We start from the raw sequence: 27,739 nt of genomic DNA on the forward strand, positions 1-27,739 counted from the left end.
ACTGCAGCCAGACATGACATCTGCTGCTCAGAGGAGTCCTCCCCTAACATGGATCATAGCAATGTAGCAGCCCTCTCCTCCCTCCACCATTAGTCAGGTCACACAGGAGATAACACAAGTAACAGGCTGAGCTCTGACCTCTCCTGATGCAGTCCTCCTCCTGTACTCTCCACCATTCACTGTCCCTCCATGTTACACTGCAGTCCTGCAAAGGGGCCCCTGTGCCTGACTAGCAGGCAAGTAGCTAAAGATCAGTAACATGTGAGAAGCTGTCACCTATTTATCTATCCAAGTCCTATTATCTATCACCTGTCATCTATCTATCTATCTATCTATCTCATATATATCTTCTATCTATCCATCATCTGTCATCTATCTCATATCTATCTATCTATCTATCTCCTATCTATCTATCCATCTATCAATCAATCATCTATCTTCTATCTATCTATCACATATCCATCTACCTATCTATCACATATCCATCTATCTATCACCTGTCATCTATCTAATCTATCTATCACATATCCATCTATCTATCATCTATCTATCACCTTTCATTTATCTATCTATCTATGATTTAGTTGCAATTCCTTACAAAATACACAGAAAGAGATTCAATCAACATACAAAAATACAAAAGTTTATTAGTAAAAGTCATAAAAACAACAGAAAAGGTCCATATTAATGCACCTAATTTTGTACAATCAATGCATACAAGTAGAGCAAAACAATGTATTCTCACAGCATCATGGTCGGTCAGGCGGACAGTAAAGTGTAAATATGTCGGAGGTCTAGAAAAATGCAGGGACAGCAAACTCCATGTGTATCTTCACTTCGAAGTGACTTCCTCAGGGGTAAGTGGCACTTTGGAGTGACGATACACGCGGGGTTTCCCTCCCCTGCACCCACCTAGACTTCCGCCATGCATGTCAGCCTGACCGACCATGATGCTGTGATAATACATAGTACATGTGTACTATGTGCAGTGTCCTGTGTAATGTGCAGGGGGCGCCAGATTCAGGATTTCTGGCGCAAGTTCTTCATGAATCTGGTGCCCCCTGCACTGCTTTGACAGACTGCACCAACTTTTTTTGGTGCATTTTTAACATGGGGCGTATGACACATTTCTATTGGACTTCTATTGGATCAGTAAATGCAGGGACTATTTGAGCACAGCAGGTGGAAGGAGATTCTGAAGGCTGAGCGCTCTGTAGCACTGAGTTGTGCAATAACTGCCGCTGTCAGTACTGTGCATGTGCCTGGCCTGGCCCCTCCCACATCTGCTTCTGTGTGGAGCAGAATAGAGGCTGAACAAGCATCATAATAACACATAGAAAGGTATCTTTAATTCCAGGTAACCATTACAAATAGATTTGTGAAATATTTTAACCTCTTTGACAGCTTTTTGTAGTCAATTGTTTCGTGGCATAACCCCTTTAACTTGATAAAGTTTATAGTGTAGGCGACAAACATTGGGAATTTACTTATTTATGCCATACTAATGTGGCTTCGATTTATGTCTAGACCTTTCTCTTCTTCGGGATTTAATAGTGGTTTTGTATTATATAATGGTTATCATATAAGATTTTCAGAAACTGTACTTTAACCCTTTAAGGCAGTATGACGTACCCCTTAAGTCATAATGCCGTAGAGGATGTATGAAGAAGATTTATGGACAGAAAATTCCCACTGCTGACACCCAGCAGCGGTGGCAGTTATGTTTTGGCAGTGCATCGTCATGGAATGATGATCTGTTCCCATGACAGCTTGGAGTCTTTAAAAGACTCCAGGATCTGTCATTCGGTAAACTCTATATCAGTGTGCCTGTATCCTTAGCATATTCCCTATATTCTGCAATACCAGAGCCAACCCATCTTGAATGGGGCAATGATGAACCACAATAGGTAATCCCAGACTCTGCTATGTGAATCATTGATGGATTGAAGGTCACTATTCATGCTTTCAAACTTTGTCTTTAAAGTGTTCTCCATGCATTTGTCATAGGGACAAAAAAAACTTTAGCTGTGAGATACACTTACAAACTGTACCTGTCCTGATTTACATACAAATTCAACTTGAGAACAGACCTCACAAGCTTATCTTGTACTTAACCCAGGGACTGCCTTTGTAGCAATTCAATTACAGTTCTTATAAAAAAGAATAGTATCATTAGCATAAATACAATAATTTCATAAAGTACTTTGGTAATAGCTATTCAGTTTGATAGATAAAGTCAATTCTATAATCGTATCTCTTTGTTTTGGTAACAGTGAATGTCAAGCATTGCTAGCCAATTTCATACACCTCAACAAAAACGCAAGCATCTCTCTATTTACGCTAATGATAAAAGCAAAAAGTATTACTGCTTAAAGCAGAGTATTCTGTAAAAATTTCCACATGTCTAATTGCAGAAGATCCACTCCTGTGTGGATGGTTTCTCACCCCACTAAAGTCTATAAGAGTTATGCAGGGGGATGAGTGTTTTTTGCACATTTTTTGTGTGGATCATGGGAACCCATTGAAGATCATGGGTCCGTAAAAATAAATCAAAAAATGTCAGTTTATTTCACTGATGAGGCTGAAAGACCAGGTGTGATGTTTTCAAAGCAATGATGAATCTTCAGGTTTTTTGTGCAGATGCGGTGACAGAATGCAATGGATGTGCAACAGAAGCACCGCTCTTAAGCCAGTGTGAAACTACCCCTACAGACATTAATAGGTAGGGCTAGCATCATATCATTGGGCTTTGTGAAAAGGTCATGCGTGATGTTAAGAGGGCGGCCTTACAAGGTAGCTAAGAGGCAATTTTTCCTTGTATATTTCCCAGAATCCCCTAGTGAAGCATCAATGGCTGTAAGTCTCCACATGCCTGCAAGGCGTCCTTAATTGGTGAAGTCTCTGTGAGCAGAACTCTTACTTCCCAGACAAAGTGAGGGCTATGCACTGGCATTACAATATCTCCTTAGTTTAAATGGTAATAGCCCAAGCTAACAGCTTATATGTGTCCACACATGTCTCTCCCATTCTCCAGACAGTCCTTGCTCAATCATAAAGGTATGTGGAGAATTATGTAATATCAAAAAGGCAGGAATCATCCTTACTAAAACTGCAGCAGAAAAAAAAGTAAGTCTCAACATAAGTACATTTACTTACCCAGTCCTGTCGCAATCCCTCATCCGGACTGTCCAACGAGGATGAAGTCCAGCACAATTCTCCAAGATCGTGCGCCCGAGATCCTGCATTTTTTCACTTTCCCGCTGAGGTCTGCCGGAGTTCACCTTCTTCTTCCCGGTGTATGTGAGTGCATGTTCGTCCGGCACCCCCCCCAATTTGTGCTGTGTGAAAGCCGCTGTGCCAAAATCCGATTGCGTGTGACAAAAAGTCCTTCTAAATGTGGTTCATATCAGAAATCGGCTGATTTCTGATGACAGTGTGATCTGAGGACCCTTAGTAAATAAGCCCCATTTTTGGGGGGATTCATATAGAAACAACCAGAAAAAAACATTTTTGGGACACATTTACTAAGGGAAATGTGCCAGTTTTCTGGTAACTTTTGAACATAATTTTAGGTGCAAACTGCATGCACAGGTATTTAAGAAGTGCCTGCACCATAATTGTGTCACACGCGACCCTTTTGTGGCGCAGCTGCCCTATTCTTCATGCAACTCAAATTAGGGGGGATTACAGGGCTCAGTCGGATCGTGCGCTAGATTTATCGGGCAAAGTTCGACAGAATTGTGTTGCATGCCCCTTTTTTAAAGGTACACCAGAAAAAAGTTGGTGCACTCTGTTGGGGCAGTGCAGAGGGCACCAGATTCATGAAGAATGTGCACCATAAATCCTTAATCTAGTGCACCCTGCACTATACACAGACAAACTGCATTTAGTGCAGTTTGCCCTGTTCTTAGTAAATGTGCCCCATTATGTTAAATTGGAAAAGGGCTGGCATTAAAGGGGTATACCCACGAAGACAAGTTTTTAAAATATACTTAGGGTAACAAAATAACACATTCTCTAATTCACTGGTTTTAACAAAAATACAGCATTTTACAGATATAATTCCAACCTGTCTCTATCAGTCCTGGTGTACACAATTTCAGTTGGATCTTCTGAATTCAGGGTCGGTAGCCATCCTGATTTCTGTCTGATACTGTGGAGCTGAACTTCTCCCTGCCTCTAGCCCCTCCCCCATACATTCCAGGACAAGCTCACTGACACTGGCTTCCTGCCAGTAAACAGCACATAGCATGGTGAGGAGAGCTGCAAGCTACAAGCAGATAAGTTCTTTATCCAGGGAAGGGGACGGAGGCACAGCAGATCTAGCGTGTGTTGTGGAATAGCAGAGATGCAGGAAAGCTGACTGTGTCATTGTGTGTTATATCCATCTCATGGTTCTCATTATCTCATCTCTGATCGGTCTCATCTCTCTTTCTATGTGTCAGATACTAGTAGAATGTTCAGAAGGTAAATGAAAGTGTATATAAGCCTGTACCCTAATAATCTAAGCACACTGTCAGCTCTCAGAACTAGATGGATGACTTAATGTGTCTGCTTAGTGATTCCCCACCCTCACTCTGGGATTTTACAGTGACAATGAGTTATAGGAGATAAAACAGCAATAAAACTGTGTAAAATTGTAAAGTAATGGGTTAAAAATGATATTTTTTGTGTAGACATCACTAGTGGATTGAAATTTGAGAATTTTATTTGTTTGCAATCCCCTTTAATTTTCATCCACACCTTACTTTTTCTTTATAATGAATTACTTTTTACTATTTTTACAGTATTGGAAGTTATAGAATATCTGGCTGCCCATAGCATCTCTGTCCACGCTTGCCTTGTTGCATTTTCCCCAAAATGGTTATTCACCAGTGCTGGTATTATAATTATTGTGCAATTGATTGAATTATACATCATCTGTAGTAGTTCATGAGGGAATCAGCTAATTTCTTAGCAAAATGAAACATTTTAGATCTTAGTATCTTAATTAGATGTTAAAATGAGAAAGCTGCAGTTAATCTACTTATATTTATATGAGGAGCATATTTTATTAGGGCTATTACTTGATTCATAAGTGTACTATTGTGGATGGTTTCTATACATAGGAGACTTTTAAACCTGCAATCAGCACAGCCGACTGATAATTTGTACTTTCAATGTCACAACACTAAATATGTAAAACGATTCTGATTTATTACTCACAATCAAGGGCTACTGGAAAAGCTACTTTACCTAACTCAATATAGTCTGAAAATATCATATCAAGTTATACATAATCTGAATTTATATGTAACTATTAGAAAATAGGAATTTGTTGCAAAAATGTAGTTTATAAAAATATTATTGTGTAAGTTTTTAGTTAATAGCAGTTAATATCATGTTTTCAGTTTAAAGGAAACCTCTCACCAGGGAAATTTTTCCAATAACCGCAAACAGAACCCTGTAATATACTCTATCACCATTTAACCCCTTCTGCACCCAGCCCATTTTTCAAATCTGCCCTGTGTCACTATAAGTGGTTATAGCTTTGAAACGCTTTAACATATCCAGGGGATTTTGAGACTGTTTTCTTGTGACACATTTAACTTTAAATTAGTTTAAAAATTTGGATGATATCTTTTCATTTTAGTTATGAAAAAAAATGGAAATTTGGCAAAAGAATTGGAAAAGTTTTAAATTCTCTACTTTTGAAGCAGGAATTCATAGCACCCATAAAGCATGTCTGCTTTATGTTGGCATAATATTTTAATATCCAACATTTAACTAGAATGTCATGAGGCTTAGAATTTGGGTGCCATTTTTCACATATTTTGGAAAATCGCCTAAACCTGTATTTAGAGGGAAATGCTCAACTTTCAATTGACTGTGAAAGACCTTAATAATAGCAAAACTCCAACATTTCCAACTCCCTCAATATATGAAAAAGTACTTTTAAGAAGTTTGTTAACCCGTGTAATATTTTTAGACCATACACTCATTTTTAATAAGATTTTTTTTGGGACGTTCACCATACCATAAAAATATGTTATTTTTATTCTGTGGGTTGCCACAATTATGAAAATATCTCATTTATATAGATTTTTTTATTTTTTCCTCAATTTTAATGAATAAAAATTAATTTGGAGAAAATCTTAATTTTAGCATTACCATCTTTTCAGATTCACAACTTTTTATTTTTTTGGCTGATGAATCTTGTTAAGGGCTTATTCTTTTTAGTGGTCTTATTTTGGAGCTCATAACATTTTTGAAATTACTTTTTAGAGCATTTTTAAGGGTGTTAATTAAAAATTATCTTTTTTGGAACATTTTTTTACTAAATGTTTGTAAGGAAAAGTGACATTTTAGGGGTTTTTATAACACTTTTTTTCACTTTATACAAATTGGAACTTGAACCAGTGATGCTCTAATCGCTGGTTCAAGTCTGAGACACTGCACTATAATACTAATGGGGCAGGAGAGGAGGGGGGAATAGAACTGGGGGCAGGTGGGGGGACTAGTACTGGGGGCAGTAGGGGAGGGGGGAATAAGACTAGCTGCAGTAAGGGGGAGGAAAACTAGACCTGGGGGCAATATTATAGTAGTTATGAAAAAACTGAAAAAAGAGAAAATGTCAGCTCACCAGGTCAGCAGCTCCGAGTAGAGGCCGTGCAGCGATGGAGAGGAACCCGGTCCAATCCCGGGGACTGAAGGTAATGGTATAAAAAGGAAGGTTCCATCGGCACCAGGCAAAAAGTAGGTAAAAATGCAAAAGTTTATTTAGACAGAAAACATGTTAAAATGTGATCACAGGAAGAAAAAAACGGTAACGCGTTTCAGACCCCCACATGGGTCCTTAGTAATACCCCCCCCTAAGGACCCATGTGGGGGTCTGAAACGCGTTACCGTTTTTTCCTTCCTGTGATTACATTTTAACATGTTTTCTGTCTAAATAAACTTTTGCATTTTTACCTACTTTTTGCCTGGTGCCGATGGAACCTTCCTTTTTATACCATTATAGTAGTTATATTCCTGTACATAGGGTGTAGTATTATAGTAGTTATATTATTGTACATAGGGGGCAGTATTATAGTAATATTCTTGTACATAGGGAGCAGCATTATTGTAGTTATTTTACTGTACATAGGGGCGGTATTATAGTAGTTATATTCTTGCACATAGGGGGCAGTATTATAGTAGTTATATTCTTGTATATAGGGGGCTGTATTATAGTAGTTATATTCTTGTACATAGGGGGCAGTATTATAGTAGTTATATTCTTGTACAAAGGGAGCAGTATTATAGTAGTTATATTCTTGTACATAGGGAGCAGTATTATAGTAGTTATATTCCTGTACATAGGGGGTAGTATTATAGTAGTTATATCCCTGTACATAGGGGGCAGTATTATAGTAGTTATATTCTTGTACATAGGGGCAGTATTATAGTTGTTATATTCTTGTACATAGGGGCAGTATTATAGTAGTTATATTCTTGTACATAGGGGCAGTATTATAGTAGTTATATTCTTGTACATAGGGAGCAGTATTATAGGGGCAATAAGCTAGCATTTGCGATTATTTATTGCTGACGTGGCCCTGATAAACATGCCCCAATGTTTCTATGTAGCATGAGGGTGGGCCCCCCAGAATTAATTCCTCTGGTGGCCCCCAGGAACCCCAATCCGAGCCTGATCCCACCCTACATGGCCACATTAATGGAAACACAACATTTTATAAATTGCAATTTTCCACTGTTCTGGCATCTTAGGGGCTCTGCAAATGCAATATAGTAACTGAAATCTGTGACTGTGGTAATCTTTTATTTTCTTATTGCCTCCATTCTTCTAAATTCAACTTTTAAAATTATGCTAGCCAGAAGGGCTATGTGCATTTAACAGAAGCCATCTGTGCTCTGTCTTCACAGGCTGTTACACTGCAGCAGCACTTCTCAATCTCACTTTCCCCCTGTTCTTATTGTAATCAGGGCAGCAGTGAGCACCCAGTGGTGGTGGTGGGGGGGGGGGCGGGGGATGTAACAGCCTTTGAATCTGAATCTGCAGCAAGAAGTGGCTCTGATAACGCACAGCCTATCTAGCTCATTAGTAAAAATTATAAAAGTTGATTTTAAAAGAAGGAGGTCATGGATATTAAATATGACATGCTTACCGCAGTTATGGTGTCTGGATCTACGAGTTAGTGTCCCTGGTTTATCATGCTTGATTTTGATGGTAGATTTTCTTTAAGGACACAGTCAGATTTGGCTGATGAGAGAGAAGAGTGGTTCTATACAGCTGATTTCAACAACATTGAAAACAATGCTACAACGCTTTCTAGATATGTTGGAAATGCTTTTGCTAGCTTTAGAATTATGGGGGTTATGGTAAACTACCTTTAATGTTGTCTCTTTTCTGTTTTACCTACTGTGCAAATTATGACCAACATCTAGGATTATTCATTATTTTTTGTCCATATTTCACAAAACTGCTGACGTAGCTATGAAGTACCTATTGAACTACCGCAATCTGCATCATCCACTTTGAGTGGATTGTAATTTCTATGTTCTCCATGACTGTGGCAGTGTTTGAAATCAAGAAACACACTTGGACTTCAAATGGAATAAAGGGCTACATTTGTTAGATAGGTACGTGAATTGTTTTTGAAGGAAATTATCTTGAATATCTGTTATAAGTCTTTTAATATTCTAAAATTTAAAAGCCAGGATAGCTTAATTATTAACCCCTTCCCACCAATGCCCTTTTTCATTTTTTTCATTTAAGTTTTCTGCTCACCTCCTTTAATAATCCATAACATTTTCTGTGTACATAGCTGTATGATTTATTGTTTTTTCTGCAAAATATTATACTTTCTATTGTCAATATTTAAAATTGCATACTGGGAAACTGGAAAACATTTTAAATGCCTTTATTCTTTGTGTTGGTATGATCATGGACGTAACAAATTTATATAAGTTTTAATTTGATTGCATCCATTTAAAATAAAATTGTCTTTAATTTGCCATATCCTGATGCAAGGATACAAACCTATTTTTGTAAGGTATAATTTTGTTGTGGGACGTGCTGACATTTTCATTAATTTGCAGACTTTACAATCCTTTGATCACCTTTTATTACAATATTTGGGTTTTGAAATGGTGTAGAAGCGAAACCAGTTATTTTGGAATTTAGGGATAACTCCTACTTCTGATCTAAAGATAGGGAGGGATTTGAACTTCTATGTGTTCCTAAATTTTTCTTTATTGTCATATTTTTTTTTATTTTTACTGTATTTTTAGGCCACCTAGCCCATGGAATACTTTTAGCCATGGTGGTGTGCCAATCCGAGCCAAGATGGCAGTACACACTCGCTGCCAGCATTTGAAATAATAAAACTCTACTCTTATATAAAATGTTATATATGTATAAATAATTCAGTATTTATTTTGGAAATCAGAATCAAAACAATGTAAAATGACCCTGCAATTGCATCTCCAAGTGGCCGAGACTACAATTCCCCATATGTTGTTGATACAGGCGGTCCCCTACTTAAGGACACCCGACTTACAGACAACCCATAGTTACATACAGACCCCTCTGACTTCTGGGGAAGCTTTCTGAATGCTTCACTATATTCCCAGACTGCAATAATCAGCTGTAAAATGTCTGTAATGAAGCTTTATTGATAATCCTTGGTCCCATTGGAGCAAAAAATGTTTAAACTCCAATTGTCACTGGGCCCAAAAACTTTTTTGTCTGGATCTACAATTATAAAGTATACAGTTTCGACTTACATACAAATTCAACTTAAGAACAAACCTCCAGACCCTATCTTGTACGTAACCCAGGGACTGCCTGTATTCACAAATCTGTGGTGAGTTACAGTCTTCCCATTTTATCCTCTGGTTAAATGTTTCTTATAAACTGAGAAATTGTCAAGTAATATTTGTTTTCTCTATGTAGCTGCAAGCAATATGAACAGTCTTGACTTCTATCATAGTCAGGATACCTTTCTTGTGCTTTAAAAATAATAATAGAGAAAGCTAGGGGCTATTATTTTGATCGTGCCCTCCCATTTGAAAGAAAACTGCTACACCATGTACAGTACAAGTGTAGTACATGTATTTGTTCCCTAAAACTTACAATCCATTAGTGGTGAAATAAACAGGAATATATGAGCTCTTACATAGGATTATTTTTGAAGTTAACTAAACAAAGAGGATGGAAAAAAACCCCTTTAGTTATGGTATTATTCTATTCTACTAGTTGTGCACTTTCTGCTGAGTATGTATCAAATTAGCAAAAGTAGTTAACATTTGTTCCTTCTAAAGAAATTATCATTTTGCTACAGACTTTTACATATCATACAATGGTTTCTAAACTGTCATTACTACCAATTTCTATAAGACTGGAAAAAAATATGTCATTGAGATGTCCTCACAAATTAGTTAGAACACCATCTATGGGACTGGAAAACAGAACTTACAATATAATTGTCTTCAGTATTTATTACTGTGGTCTACGGTTGCACCAATACCAGAATTTTGAGTGTGAGACAAGTATCACCATACTCAATACCAATATGATACTGTCAATAAAAGAAAAAAGTATTATCTGAATGTTAAGAGTGCAGTCACAAAAGGGGCGTTAACATTGAGAATAGAAATGCAATGCAAACCTCTGGGGGTGGGGATCAGCCTAATCACATATGCATTTCCATTGAAACACATGTGATCAGTAATGGTCAATTTTTTCTAGACTGTTTATTATATGTATTGTAAAGGTAATGTTAGTATAATTTAGTGTTCATTTAGATGGGCATTTTTGATGTCTGTGTGCTATCCTTTTTTGTGTAGATAGCATAGAGACCCATTGTTTCCTGTGGGTCTGTTTTCATGTCCCATTTTTTTAAGCATATGCAGACAGTGAGAAAAAAATTGCAGCATGCATTATTTTGTCTCGGATGTGGACCACGTACATCCATAGAAGTCATTGAATCCACAAAAAATGGACATGCATGACATCTGTTTTTTCTCAAATGTTGCTAGGCAACTAATTGGGCAGGGCAAGATGTAGATTAGAAACCCATCAGATTTTTTTGCAGATGGAGTACGGACGTGGAAAAATACACATAGAATTAGGACTGAACACTGACATCATGTCCGCATTTTTTGCAGATGCGCAGCAGACACGCCCGTCTAAATGAGCTTTTATCTTTTTGCCTTATATATTTTTATTTATATAATTTAACTGCATTATATGCTTTAAAAACAATAATAATGTAGTGATATAAAGAGCGATCTCTAAGAAGATCCATCTTTATATACCAGCACATGTTTCACAGTGTAACTCTATAGAGGCTGTAGTGAAGCTCTTAGATACCTAAAATCCCACCATTGAGTCTCGTGGACAGAGGTGTTGTCTCTCTAATTTCATGGTAGAGTGTGGAGGATGCGAGTTCAAATCCTGGCTTGGGCAAAAATGATTTAATTGAATAATTTAAAGCTGGTGATATTAATGACATGCTCCCTACTGTGCCGCTAACCCAACACTTTGGGCAGGGAATCCTTTGTATTAATGTTTCCTCTGGAGAATCCCTTGGTGTGATAAATGTGACCAGAGGGAGAGGAGCCTTATCCTACTCAAGTTCCCCACTTTCCCCCAACCTCAGCTTAAGTAGCCCAATTGAGCTAGGTTGACTACGATCACTCCAGGAGGGGTAGCTTCAAAGGACCTCTGCAGTTGAACCGTCTCCATGCATCCCCCCCCCACATTTTCAAACAGGAGACAAAGAGCCATAAAATGTTGAATAGGGGCAGTTATGGAGTTATGGTCCATCTCACACCAAAGGAACTACATTATTGGATTTGATTGTAGATTTCCTATAAGGTCTGTTTTCATCTCAAATGACCTACCATAGCCCCCTGCTGCCCCAATTTGTCACATGTATCATATCTTTTGCATTTATCTAGACCATGTTAGCAATTTATTATGAGCATAATGAAATCAATAAAGAATATGCACTGGTCATTAATAATTTCCAAAATATTACTGCACATACAAAACAATGAAAACTCTGACATTTACTCTTATCACTGTACATTTATACTTTCATGCACACAACATGAGAAGTCTCTTCTTCATTCCTAGTACCTGTCTACATGCCTGCTTGAACCTGTTTTATAGCACCTTGTCATCTTAAATAATATGCTTTAGTTTATACTACTAAAATCTGTCACTCCAAGCTACAACTGAAGTTAAATTTATGCTGAAAGACTGAGATTAATGTTAGCAGTGCCCACTGATGTCAGTCTGACTAACTGTTTATCTCAATGTAGTGCAATGTTCAAACTCAATGGAACATGTTGAGGAATAAAAGATCTTTTAAAACACAAGCATCTAAGACAACAGAAGTGTACTTACTTTTCCACATAAAACATATCTTCAGCTGTCAAATATTGAAAGTGTATAGCCTTCTTAGCCTTTACCCATGGACATTACCCTTCTGTCAGAACCTGCTAATGCTTGCTCTAGTGCTCTGAGTTTAGGCCACACCCAGGGATGTTTGCTAGAAGCCTTGGTTGAAAACTGCCTTACAGTCTTTTGAATAGCAAAGCTGGCTGCTGTGATTTTAGAACTCAGTTGTGTTTCACCTGTAACTTAAGTGATAGATGGCTGATCCAGTCAGCTGCTGGGGGGAGTCCAGGAATTCTTTTATATATCTGTCCAGTGCCATTACAACTTTCTGATTTGACTAGTCTCCTGATGCATTTATCCTATTTCTGCTTGCTTTTGCTCTGCTATACTATGGATCTTACCTCTGCTATATTATTTTGACCATTGTCTTTCTATCTGATTATGTGCCTCCCCGCCAACATGGATTTGACATAGTTCTGTCTGACTTTGATTGTCTGTCTGTTATTTGTTGTTTGTCCCTCTGTGTCTGCTCATCTTTCCTGTGCACTCAGTCAGTGTAGGGATTGTCAACCAGAAGTTCCTAACCAATAGGGTTTGTGAGGCCTGTTAGCTGGGGGAGTTGTGGGGGAGTTTAGGGCCTGTACCCATTTTATCTATCGTGGATCAGTCTTCCTCTTCTGCTCCTTCCACTCCTGTTATTACAAAAGTAGAGTCATATGAACCCATGCAAGTAGAAGGGTGCCAGGTCACCTTAACAATGCAAAGATCCTCAGAAGAGGAATGTCCTGTGCTTTATCCAGTCCAGACTTAGCAAACCTCAGTTGAAGAAGCATCAGCACCTAAGTGATAATCAAGGAGGTTGTCTCAGATGAGGTCACATGTCTATTTGAATTCGATGGCGCTCTATAAATAAAGATTACTATTAATCTAATAATCTGATTATTATTTGTCTGATAAAGTCATTGTTGACTCAGGGGCCAAAGACATCAAGTCCCTCACTGTTGGTGTCTGTGCTTTACAAGACTCTGAACCTTTGTCTATTCTGCCTACTAAAGTTTGCCCACATTTATTGAAGTGCTTGTGCAAGTCCACAAACTCGTTTATATATCTGCCCAGTTCTATTATTTAATTTTACTAGTCTCCTGACACTTTTGTCTCATTTCTGCTTGCTTTTACTTTTGCTATACTGTGTATCTGACCACTACTATGTTATTTGAACATTCTCTTTCCATTTGATTCTCTCCTTCACCGCCATCTTGGATTTAACCCAGTTCTGTCCGTTTTCAAATTGGCTGTCAAATCCCCCTGGCCAATCATAGCCATGGCTAGTTGCTAGGGGATTTCCTTTGGCAGATTGGCGATTCGACCGTCAATACATCTGGGTTTGACAGCTGAACCCAAACGCCGAACCTGACCATGGTCATCAAGTCCACTCATCTCTAGATGTGAAGCAAAATGAGATTTGCAGGAATACTAAAGATATTTCTAATTCAGAGAAAAGACTGAATGTTCAACAAATTTGATGTGATTTTATCTTCTTAAAACAATTGCATTCTTTTGTAAATTCTTGATTTTTCAAGATTTTTAAAATATAAAAACAAAAGAATTAACAACGCCCTATACTTTAAATGGTTTCCCATTAGAGCATTATCTCCTATACACAGGGCAGGGATACAATTCTGATCATTGGGAGGTTTGACTGCTGGGACCCCCAGCTTTTGGCAAAATGGAGCACATTGAGTAAACCTAGCTGCTTTGCATTGACATCAATAGAGCAGCTACATTGCAATGGGAACATGGTTCTCAGAATGAGCCAAAGCCAGAAATTATCAGTACAGAGAAAATAAAGCTTGCTTTTACTTTTGCTATACTGTGTATCTGAGCACTACTATGTTATTTCAACATTCTCTTTCCACGGAAGAAGCCGTGTCGGCGAAACCCATGGTCGTGCAGTCATGTGAGGGTGGTGTCCTTTCTATAGATATTCACATTTTTACTAAACGTTTGTGAGTAGTATTGATTGGAGTGCGTGTTTCTTCTAGTGGTTCCGCTGTGGTGAACGGTGGTAACAATAGAAGGAACGAAAACTGCACCCACGTGGGTCTGAACAGTGGGCTACTCTTATCTGGAGAATCTGTGGATTTGTGCTGTGAGCAGAACGGAGGACAAACGAGAACAATTATTGTGAATGTTTGGAGTGAAAACCTCTGTGAACGTCTGGAGCTTCGGTCAGATAAGAAATCTATAAATTTTTATTTCTATCTCTTTATATTTTAACATTGGGACTTCTGGATCAGTCCTGGACCGTTGTTTTAGCTCCGAGAGGGTTAAAGTTAAGAGTGCAGCACTACACCCAAAGATAATAAATTACTCCTTAAACTTTCAATGGTTTCCCATTTAATATTTTTCCCTATACACAGATTAGGGCTAAATATCTGATCATGCATTGGTTTGAATTCTGGGACTATTGGATTTGAAGTTCTGTTGAGCCTGTTCTCTATTGGGGGGGGGGGCTTGGCTATCCAAACCCTGAGGTCAATATGTTATGTTGTAAATAACAAAATACATTTAATTGATTACCCAGAAACTTAAAACCCCTTGGTTGTATAACCACTTGGGAAAACCTCTTCAGCTATGTTCATGTGTACCCAAACCTTTCTCTCCTTAGGCTGGATGCACGCAAATTATTTTTTTATTAATCTTATCATTTTGACTGACTTTCACTGTATGTTTAACACTGGAACCATTGATGGTTGATTATGAGAGCATACTTTTGATATACAAATGTCAAATGTGCTTAGAGCAGATATTATATAAGGTATGTGCCAAAGAATGTAAGGAATGTATATATTTAAAGCATCTTAGGAAATAATGGAGAACATTTCTAATACTTTTACAAGAAACAATGTTGCATGCAACCTTAGAAAAGTCACTTTACAGAATATTGGTCATTTGTTGTACGTGAGGGCACTTCCATGTTGTTGATCATTGAATATATCAACATCAGATTTTAATCAGTAAGCATTCATTATAAACCAATATCATCATATACTTCCTTCAAGGAGAAGAACACACAACTTATGGCTTATATACTATTTTTTTTTGCACAGTCTTATGGATTATACTTCCGGAAAACAAATCACGGCTACCACTGCGCCAATAAATATAAACACCCATCGGACATTCTGACACCAATGACCTTTAATCTAGGCTTTTTATTATCATTCAATTCACTTTTGCAATTAACCAAGGAATCATATATTAACAAGATATGCTCGGAAAGCAAAGACTAATCTCAGGGCTCTTCTTGAAAACAATGCGCCTTGAATAAATAAACCTGGAGAAAAAAAAATGTAGGTGGAAAAGACGTGATGCAGGATTTTCAGTTTTTATGAAGCTATTGCTAGAATACATTCCACCTTTTCTAAAGCTTGTTAAATGCTCATAATATGCAACAAACATAAAGTGTGGAGAGATAATGCTTCCATTCATTAATGAATCCTTTCTATTAGCCAAAGCCCTATTCAGAAGGCAGATAATATCCCACAGTCACTAAATTCTTTATCTTACATCTTAACTAATTAGTGTTACATGAAATATTCCTTTCTTCTATCATTCTGTAAAACTCAGGTTCTGCCTGATCCAGTCATCACTAAGCAGCCATTGTTACAATGACTTGTAAATGTGTTATTATAATGATAATCACTAGTAATGATGCCTCCATGAAGTGAAAACAAATGAATTTACTTTAATTGATTTTCCATTAGCAATGCTGAAAGGAGAGTGTGGCAATGCTAATATACAATGACTTGTGTCCCTGGTACTTCAGAGAGAGGCTAATTAATGTGCTTATAGCTCACGTCCTGTTTTACACTTGTTATCAGGTCCGTACATGTAGAAAAAGATAGAAGGCCCTTTATTTAAAGAATGTACTCCAGATTGGCATATAACTTTTCTGTTTAATTATAATTGTATATTGTACAAATTAGAGATGAACAGAATTTTCTAAATTTGTTTTGTTGGTTATTAACTGACTTACAAAAAAGGAACAAAACAGATTTTAGCTGTTTTTTCCATGAGTAGTTATTTATTTTCTGCAGTTGTGGTGGTCTTTTTCTTTCAGGGTTATAGTACCACACCTTACCCTTTTTATGTTTTTCTTTATTAATGTTATAGTGCCAAATTACCAAATTAAACATATGGAGGGGATTTTTTGTAAGACATTAAGACATTTTTTGTAAGGCATTTTGAACGGCAGTCTTGATATCCCCTTCCCCCCTACCGGACCACGGTTTGCTGGATATACTATATGGTATGGCAGGTCAGTCCAGTTTAGACTAGGTCTAACCTGCTATAGTCTCCTGCGGTGTGGGCTAGGTCAGTCCCGTACCTGCCCACCCCACTTTCCTCCTCGTCACACCTTTAGTGGCTTATGGGGTGGAAAAGCTCAAACCAGACAGAGATGGGACTTTTTAATTACCTTCTCCTTTAGAAAACTCAGAGAAGGCAGAGTAAATATGCCCCTTTTTGTTAATAAAGTTGTGGCCCCTTCATCACCTCCTGTGTGCTGTCATTAGTGATTCCTGGTCTGTTTGCATGGCAGTTCAGATTCAGATCAATTCAGATTTCTCAGGCTTGCCATTGGCATCAGCCATATGTGTAGATAGTATGTACCTTAAAATGTTACCAATAAAGAGTATATCTCAACACACACAAAAGTAAGCTCTCAACCCGTTCTGTTGACAGAAAATATGCTATAGCTTTCAAAAAATGGTGTTAAAAAGCAAATTATTTTTTCCCCAAATAGTTTTTAATACAGCAAAATTATTAAAACTTAAAAAATATTAATATATAGATATGGCCATAAGATGACCTATAGAATACAGGTAAGACATTATTGGTGTTGTATGATTAATAAAAGAAATGAAACTATAAAAATCACCACCATTTTTTTTAAATATATTTAATATATAAAGCTGAGTATATGGGTATGTATGTATGTATGTCCACTAAAGGAATCTGTACCGTTGCAAATTTTGCACAGCTGCTCTCTGTGACTCAGGGAATAGGTTGTAGTCATAGAATAGGTTTTGACCTGAAATTTTCACCCCATGCTTTGCAAAATCCCCTTAATAGATGCCATATACAGAAGCCATTGTCTACTGCTGCTGTGGCAGTTGGAAGCTGAGCCGTGATTAGTTTCTGCTCTGCCACAGGTCATTTATATGAGCTCTGAGTTGTGATTGGTTACTGTAGGCAATGAGTATAAGAAACTTATGTGTTAGGTAACATGGAAATGGATAGAGAGATAGGGGGAAATTGATAATGAAGTGTCTCAGGTAAAACTGTTCCAGTTGTCCATGGAAACCAATTAGAGATCAGCTACAATTTTATAAACAGCAGTGCAAAAATGAAACTTGAGTTCTGATTGGTTGCCATGGGCAACTAGAGCAGTTCTGCTCTCAGACACTTCTGATATATCCCTCCAAAGACAAAATGAGAGTTGGAGAAAGAGACAGTCACTGGAATTAGAGTGCCCGAGACAGAAAGTCTCTGTAATGAGGGTGCACAAGGCAAACAGTCACTGGAATGAGAGTGCCCGAGACAGAAATTCACTGGAATGAGAGTGCCCGAGACAGACAGTCACTGGAATGAGAGTGCCTGAGACTGTCACTGGAATGAGAGTGCAGAGAAAGACAGTCACTGTAATGAGAGTGTCCAAGACAGACAGTCACTGTAATGAGAGTGCCCAAGACAGACAGTCACTGTAATGAGAGTGCCCAAGACAGACAGTCAATGGAATGAGAGTGCCAGAGACAGACAGTCACTGAAAGAGACTGCCAGAGACAAACAGTTACTGAAAGAGACTGCCAGAGACGACAGTGTCAGTAACAAGAAGGTCAGTAACAGAGCCAGCCAGAGACCGTCTGAGACAGTCAATAGATACATATAAAATATTTTTTGTCAACCCATTCTATTTTGTTATAGCTAAGAGCAGTTATTTACTATCCAGGGCAATGCCGGGAGCTACAGCTAGTCTCCTATAAAAGATAAATTGTAATTGGTTATAATAGAAATGATATATTATTCCAAAATAAATATACTGCAAAACAAAATGTGTTGTGTAATGTATTAATTGACAAAAAAAGCCATCAAATCCCCATTTCACAGAGGAATGTCAAAAATGCATAGAATTTATCTTTAAACAGTTGAAAACCCATTCCCCATTATACCCCCACATTAAGGTTTGTTAGGGCAGAGGTGGCTAACCTATGGCCCTTTCTGTGGGCACCCAGGCCTTCACAGAAACACAGTTTGCCAGATACTCAGGGCTTCCTCCTGTGGTCCAAGACAGCCAAGGATGTACCATGCTCAGCGCTATTTTAAAGCAACATCCTTGGCTGCCAGGACTACAGGAGGAGAGAGAAGGTGTGGATAGAGATGGATTGTCATTTGGGCTCCTGCTCTGGGTCTCCTGATTCTTCCTCTTCAGGGGACCCTGGAATGAAGCTACAATCTAAATTTCTCCATCATCTTTCTATTGTATTGGTGAACTCAGGACACCTACACGATAAAAACCTGTGATACAGCAGGGATCAGTAAGTTACTGCTTAAATTGTCAGGATGGCACTTTGCGACATACAAGTGGGTTTTGGTTGTAGTTTGGGCACTGTCTCCAAAAGTTTCGCCATCACCTTATATCTTCACAAAACCAATGGGGTGGAAATGTTCACTACATCTCTCGAGGGGTGTGACTTCCAAATTAAGATATCTTGTGGAATTTTAATTTACTGCTAACACATGGCACTGCAAAAGCAACATGGTATTCTAAAACATATAACCCACTACATGGTATTCATTTTACAGTCCCTTTAGAACTTTAACTTGGGCTTTAAAAAAATGATATGGGAGGTTTATTGGAAAATGTGTAAAATCCCTTCCAAAATTGTAAATTTGGAATGTGCAAAAAAAAGGACATCTGAATAGATGAATATTTGCACCAGAACAATTGTAAACTGTTCTGCATTTTTCATAAAGAACTTATTTCTGGTATAATCTCCTTAGTTTTTATTAGTGCTGGAAATTTGTTATTTTCTTTCACCTGTTTGGCATTTGGGTCTCTTACAGAGCACATCATATTACTTATCTTGTTTATAGACTAATTGAGGTGTTCTCTTTGTATAGATTTTACAAAAATCCACATATAACATGAAGTAGAATGGGGCACATTTACTAAATGCAGTTTACCTGTGTGGTGTGCAGAATGAATCTGGCGCCCCCTGACACCTTTAACATGGGGCGTGCAACACACTTCTTTCAGAAATTGCATGTTAAATTTGGCACACACTCAGTCTGAGCACCGGATTGCCTAATTTGTGTTGCATGATGTCTAGTGCGGCTGCACCACAAAGGGTCATATGCGACACATTTGTGGTGCAGACCGTTCTTAAATACCTGTGCAAGCGGTTTGCACTAGAAAAAACTTGCAAAGTCCGACAGAAAACTGCCCCCGACGTTTAGTTGTTTTTAATGACATTGAGGCACATTTACTATCTCAAAATAAGTAAAAGCAGATCTTAAAAATGGGGCTGTCCACAAGTCCAATTGCCAGCATCTATAAAGTGGTGTGACTTCAGGTGGTCACAGACTCACCAATGCCCATGACTGGCACAATGCTATTAACACAATCTAAGTGCAATGTAGAAGTTGGCAATAGTGGAACTTAGGGGTAGTTTTAGTCCCCGAATCTGTTGGTCTCAGGGGTCTCAGCAGGCAGAACTCTTAAATCAGTCATATATCCCCTATACTAAAGTCCTTAAAGGGAAATTGAAATTGTATCTTAACACAAAGTGCTCTGCTGGAGAGAATCCTAAAACTTTAATCTACAGATGGGTATAAATCAAGGTGCACTATTGGGATGCAACCTAAGGTCCTCCAAAGTTCAGGAATGTGGATTAGCCCGGTTATTTATCACACTATGATAGATTGTCCAAAGAAATCTCAGGTGTGGTTGCAAAAAATGTAACCGATAGTGGCTTGTGGGGTGGAAAAGCTAAAAACCAGGCAGAGATTGGACTCTCAGTTCTCCTTCAGAAAACTGAGAGAAGGCAGAGTAAATCTGTTAATAAAGATGTGGCACCTTCATCTCCTCCTGTGTGCTGTCATTAGTGATTCCTGGTCTTTTTGCATGGTAGTTCAGATTCTGATCAATTCAGATTCCTCAGGATTGCCATTGGTATCAGCCATATGTGTAGATAGTATATCTCAACACGCACAAAAATAAGCTCTCAACCCGTTCTGTTGATAGAAAATATGCTATGGCTTTCAAAAACTGGTGTTAAAAAACAAATTATTTTTTCCCCAAATAGTTTTTAATACAGCAAAATTATTAAAACTTAAAAAATATTAATATATAGATATGGCCGTTAGATGACCCATAGAATACAGAAGAAGACATTATTGGTGCTGTATGATTAATAAAAGAAAGGAAACAATAAAAATCACCAGCAATTTTTTTTTTAATATATCTAATATATAAAGCTGGGTATATGGGTATGTATGTATGTATGTATGTATGTATGTATGTCCACTAAAGGAATCTGTACCGTTGCCAAATTTTGCACAGCTGCTCTATGTGACTCAGGGAATTGGTTATAGCCAAATAACCAGTATACAATGAAACTGTTAAATCCTCCAATTGTACAACAATCTTTAACAAACTTCTTTCTTAACTTTTAAGAAAGAAGCTTGGTAAATGGTGAATGGTGTGAAAAAGCATGTGCCCTCATATTCTATTCCCTGTCAATGGGACTGCTAGCTATAATAGAGAATATTAGAGAATGTTGTAAGAAGTACTAGACATATGTCTAGTCTTAATCTGTGCAATGGGAAATGTCAAGGGACTGGGAAGACATCCTGAATGCCAGACCCTAATAACTTTTGGGAAGTTAGCCATATAAACTTTAAAGATATACTGCACAGAAGTAGCTGGTGGCAATTACTATGACTTTCACTGAAAATAGATATATAGTTGTAAACCTCCCTATTGAAGAACACTTTTCACTGAGGGGAGATGCAGGGAGTATAGAATGGTTAAAACTTAACCTTTATTAGATTATTAAAATATTCAAAAAATGATATTGAAGATACATAGATAGTGTAACCACAGTGTAAACCTGACACCATTGAGTGTGCAGAACAGGTGAAATTTAAAAACCCCAGACTGCAGGTAAATGATCACTGTTCAAGTCTGGGACCAGTTGAATATGCAGAGGAGGCTGTAAAATTGTGGATAATATGGGTAGTCTGAGCTACCAAACTAACAGTCCATTGTTGGTTTCACATGTGGACTGTATTGTGCTGCTCTGAAAAACTAACTATCCACCACTCACTCTCCTATAGAATATTTATTTGATCCGACACGTTTCCTGAATACATTCATGAGGGATCATGATGCACAAAGTTAATAGTAGACTAGACTTAGAAAATTCATGTTCGGTCAGTCTATTTAAACACCGATACAGCGTCTCCCCGCATTGATGACAGCTGCAAGCGCCCGCGGGGAATGCCGGATATATAACGCTTACACCACGTCCTCCTCTGTCCTCACATGGTGGCCGTCAACCAAAGGGAACGGGCCGGGGTAACATACCCCTCCGCACTAGGCCCGCCCCAGAACGAGTCATAGATGATACATCCAATGGAAGGCCGGAGGCCGGGACTGACCTCTGGTCATGTTACCACATGTCATCGGGACGCAGCACAATACAGTCCACATGTGAAACCAACAATGGACTGTAAGGTTGGCAGCTCAGACTACCCATATTATCCACAATTTTACAGCCTCCTCTGCATATTTAACTGGTCCCAAACTTTAACAGTGATCATTTACCTGCAGTCTGGGGTTTTCAAATTTCACCTGTTCTGTACACTCAATGGTGTCAGGTTTACACTGTGGTTACACTATCTATATATCTTCAATATCATTTTTTGAATATTTTAATAATCTAATAAAGGTTAAGTTTTAACCATTCTATACTCCCTGCATCTCCCCTCAGTGAAAAGGCAATTACTATGATCAGTAATGGACCATTTTTTCTATGTATACAGAGCATAGTGTTACATTTTTATAAATGTATTTTTAATAATTTCAACTAAGAACAGCATAAGTATTAGTAAAAGTATCAGTAATTAATGTATTAGTAATAAAGTAACTATAAAGATTAGTAAAAGCATTAGTAATTAAAAAAAATTAAGTATTAAAAATAAAATTAATAATGCATATATAATAGTGAAAAAAATATCAGCCTTCTGTAAATACAATAACTTTATATTGGTAGTTGTTGATTGGAAAATGAAATGTCTGACAAGTCATTGCACAGAATGGTATGAGCAGTGTCTATGTAGTGCCCTTTCTGTATAGTAGACTTGTATTTATAATTATAAGTACAAGTCAATTGAAAATGACCATTAACAATCCAAATAAAAAATATAGTTATTTCTCTTAAATATTATTGTGCCTAAATTTAAAATAAATCTGTATTTTTGTATTCCTAGCTTACAGAGAACATTTGGGCTGGGGTTTTTTGGGTGTAGGAATAAATATGGAAAGAACAGTAGAAATACTACATATAAAGTAGACAGGCTTGGAAAGAAGAAAGAGGGAGTATTTTTGTTTAGATTTTTCAGGATGGATGACCGGTTGACTACAAAGCTTTGCCTCTTAAAAGAACAACTCTGGAGTACAAATAGCGGATTTAATTAGTAGACTACTGGATAAATTAAAGTTCCAAGAACATTTCTAAGCAAACATTACATTCACCACCATAATTCTGGAAACAATGTGTTTCAAGCCACACATCCATATAGTGTATACTACAAAAGGAAAACCACATGAGATATGTGATTGAATCAATACCAACTAGTATAAATAGAAAAATACTAACTTATTTTTATTATAGGATCCTATAATAACACTCCAAAGCCACAGTGCCTGGATCTAGGAGTAAATGACCCACATTTATTATGCTTGATGGTAGATTTCTTTAAAATGGGAACTTCTGGAATCATTTTTTTATATTCTATGAACCCAGGGGTCTGGAAAATAAAAAATATATAGCGTGACCCATCACTGACTCCTCTGACTCTGTTCTACAGAGGCTCAGTAGTTATGGAGCCAAGTTCTAAAGCCTGAAGGGCTCCTAGGTGTGTTACTAGAGTCCTTCTGTGCTGCAAATTCACAGGATGCTATAGTGTGCAAGGAGCACTTCCCGCTCCCACTGCGTTCTGAAACTTCCTTTGCTGCAGTGAGATTACATCAGGCAGAGGGAGGGGGGGGGCGGAGGAGGAGGGTGAGACAGTGTGACTGTGAGTTAGTGTCCCTGGTTTACCCTGGTTTGAGATTGATGGTAGATTTTCTTTAAACTTGAAAAATATTCTTTTGCAAGATAAATTACATTTAAACAGTCCAATGCAGAATATTTAATGTTTTGTTACATTTTATGAGAAGGACCCAGGTTTACTAAACTGGAACCAGAAATACTATGTGGGGAAATTATCATACGCCAATGCATGAACATTGGCGTATGATAAACACCACGCCCCCCCCCCCAGGAGCACTGATAGATGCCCCCCTATGTGACAATCACCATCTTTCAGTGAGTACCTCAGCCAATCAGGAGAACAGAGCATGATCACGTGGCAAGTTCCAGTAGTTGAAGCATGGACCTGGCGTAGAAAATGTGTGGTACCATGTGTGCTACAGGCAGTCCCCAGGTTACGTACAAGATAGGGTCCGGAGGTTTGTTCTTAAGTTGAATTTGTATGTAAGTTGAAACTGTATATTTTATCATTGTAGATCCAGACAAAAAAAATTTTGGCCCCAGTGACAATTGGAGTTTAACCCTTTCAGGACCTGGCCCTTTTTTGTTTTTTCATTTTCATTTTTTACTCCCCATGATCAAAAATCCATAACTTTTTTATTTTTCCATGTACAGAGCTGTGTGACGGCTTATTTTCTGCGTAACAAATTGCACTTCATAGAGATGGTATTGAATATTCCATGCCGTGTACTAGGAAGCGGGAAAAAAATTCCAAATGCAGTGAAATTGGTAAAAAAACGCATTTGTGCCGCCTTCTTGTGGGCTTGGATCTTACGGATTTCACTGTGCGCCCCAAATGACATGTCTACTTTATTCTTTGGGTCGGTACGATTACGGGGATACCAAATTTGTATAGGTTTTATAATGTTTTCATACATTTAAAAAAATTAAAACCTCCTGTACAAAAATTTTTTTTGGGATTTTGCCATCTTCTGGCGCTAATAACTTTTTTATACTTTGGTGTACTGAGCTGTGGGTGGTGTCGTTTTTTGCGGATTTTGATGACGTTTACAATATTATCAATTTTAGGACTGTTCGACCTTGTGATCACTTTTTATAGAATTTTTTAATTTTTTTAAATGACAAAAAAAGTGCCATTTTCGAATTTGGGCGCGATTTTCCGTTACGGGATTAAACGCAGTGAAAAACCATTATCATATTTTGATAGATCGGGCATTTTCGGCGATACCTAATGTGTTTATGATTTTTACTGTTTATTTATATTTATATCAGTTCTAGGGAAAGGGGGGCGATTTAAGTTTTTAGGGTTTTTTATTATAATTTTTTTTTTTAACTTTTTTTTATTTTTATTTTTAGTACTTTTCAGACTCCCTAGGGTACTTTAACCCTAGGGGGTCTGCACGATCCTATCATATACTGCCATACTACAGTATGGCAGTATATGGGGATTTTACTACTCATACATTACAATGTGCTGATAGCACATTGTAATGCATGGGTTAACCAGAAGTAGCCCCGGGTCTTCGCGAGACCCGAGGTTACCATGGCGACGGATCGCCGCTCCCCGATGACGTCACGGGGAGTGGCGATCCTCGAAAAGACGGCGGCGCCCACGCGCCGCCATCCTTTTGAAGCCGCCGGCGGCATTGCCGGCGGTGATCGAGGTGAAAACACCCGCGATCGGTGCTAGCACCGATCGCGGGTGTTACCGGTAAGCCTTTGCTGCAATATGCAGCAAAGACTTACCGGCTATGGAGAGGGCTCAGCGCGTGAGCCCTCTCCATGCACCCGCGGCCGACCCGTGACGTGCTATTACGTCACGGGTCGTGAAAGGGTTAAACATTTTTTGCTGTAATAAAGCTTCATTACAGACACTTTACAGCTGATCATTGCAGTCTGGGACTAAAGTAAAGCATTCAGAGAGCTTCACCAGAGGTCACAGGGGTCTGTCTGTAACTATGGGTTGTCTGTAAGTCAGGTGTCCTTGAGTAGGGGACTGCCTGTATAAGCAGATTTCCTCAAAATGATTTTCAGATATACAATGCTACATGGCTAATATAAATACATTAGATTATAACTATTTTTAATACTGACAGAAATGAATTGTACAAATTAGAAACATGGGTTTATAATAGAATGGAGCACAATTATTTGTCATGAAATATTAGCCAAGTCTTTCTCCATGCGTTTCCGACCAGACAGCTGTCATTCTAGCTATGACTAGCCATGCAATACAGAGCAACTGTACAGAGGGGATTGTTACTAGGAGGATCAGCTGAAAATTTCAGCAGATGTTTTGAGAGCTGGAATAGAAATTGATTCAGTTTCACTAAACATAAGTATAATTTTTGATTTTAAAATGAAACTTTAGCAGAACCAAGCCTAGTAGACTGTCCCTATGCACAAATGACTTGGATACCCGTGTTTTACATCTTACTACAGGAAGAAAAAAATATATTAACACAGCTAACACACACTGAAATGACACGTTCAGCTCTACTGCAACCGCAAAGTGACAAGTGAACCATCTAAAGCCAACAATAATAGATGAATGAATGCAGTAAAATATGATCCCCCATCTGACAGACATAACATTTGCTTTAAGCGACTCATGGACATTACATTATAAGGGAATATAACCTTTCCAAAGAGCTGCCTTTTAATAACGTCCTCCCCACACACGGCTCACTTACAATACACAACGGAGGCCACAAGTTGAGATGATGGGTCCTTCTCTATACACTGCACGCTACAGATAGTCCGCTCTCTTGTTTACAGCAGCAGATGCAATAGCTGAAGCATAACTCACAGTCAGCCAGGTCAAACCTCACAGCGTGACTAGCCTTTTAGATGTACTAATATTCTATATTTGTAAGCTGATAACATGATCTCTGGAAGCCCAAGTGCCAGGGCCTTGTGTATGATAAAAAATCTCAGGCTTATAAATCAACATGACTTTAAGGTATGCAGCTAAGAAAGAATATATCTTACATGAGGAGAATCTGGAAATGAAAATTAAAACTACTACATGACATTTTACTGCAGCCTATGTTGCTAATGTACATCATGTATTATAATGGAATATTGTATGATAACTATTCTTACTTTAATATATCATGTAATTCGGCTGCATTTTTATCCAACTATTAAAATGTGTTAGTGGAGTATTTACCTGCTTTTCCTTGGTACTGATAGAAAGTTCTGTTATAAATGAAAATGGAGATATGACCTTTAAACTGGTCATAAAGGGGAATGTATTGTACGTGAGCACATTGTGTGCCGGCGTATGATAAAATACACACACCGCCACTGGGGTGGATACCCCTCCTTCACACCCCTCCATGCCCACTTGGTATGCAAGTGGTATAAAGGGGGAAATATTCACAATTCCTGGTGATGCTCTTATTTCAGGGCTTGTATGCCATTTTTTAAAATAAATGTCGACCACAGTTTGCATGGGCTTTCTAGATCCCATCACTCTTACTTACTCCTCACTTCTTTAAAGGAAACTCACCCAATTAACCCCTAACCTGCATCAGTCTTAAAGGGGTATTCCCAATTCGACAATTAATTGCTATCGCTTGAACAATAAAAAGTTATACAAGTTCCCAATATACTTTCTGTATCAATTCCTTACTGTTTGCTATCATTCTATAGAAAGCTTCTATGGTTACTTCCAGTGGACAGAAATCTGACCATGGTCACACAGGTGCACGGCTTGTTATATCACACATCTCTGATTACTCTCTGTGATACTAACAAGCCGCGCACCTGTGTGACCATGGTCAGATTTATGTCCATTAGAAGTAACATAGAAGTTTTTTGTAGAATGATAGCAAACTGAGATCTAGAAAACTGCGAGGCATTGATATAGAACGTATACTGGAGAATTGTATTATTTTTACCATACAAACAATAACATTAATTTGCTGAAGTGGGATTACACCTTTAAGAAGCCTTTTTGAAAAGGAACCAGCTAGCAATTATAGATAATAACGGTATGCCA

At 38.0% G+C, this 27,739-nt stretch overlaps 1 protein-coding gene across 3 annotated transcripts in view; it reads right to left on the bottom strand.

Annotated features, from left to right (window-relative positions):
* The window catches only part of LRRC2 (leucine rich repeat containing 2), a 457,557-nt gene extending 431,003 nt beyond the window's left edge, over positions 1-26,554 (bottom strand). For 2 of the 3 annotated variants that reach the window (XM_072150807.1, XM_072150809.1), the window contains exon 1: positions 26,427-26,554. The gene's annotated coding sequence lies outside the window, so the exon portion shown is untranslated. Of the gene's footprint in view, positions 1-8,147; positions 8,243-26,426 lie in introns of all 3 variants that reach the window. The other variant, XM_072150808.1, reaches the window with a different exon arrangement.
* Between the last annotated feature and the right edge of the window lie 1,185 nt (positions 26,555-27,739).

Source organism: Engystomops pustulosus, chromosome 1, assembly GCF_040894005.1.
Source record: "Engystomops pustulosus chromosome 1, aEngPut4.maternal, whole genome shotgun sequence".
Lineage (NCBI taxonomy): Eukaryota > Metazoa > Chordata > Amphibia > Anura > Leptodactylidae > Engystomops > Engystomops pustulosus.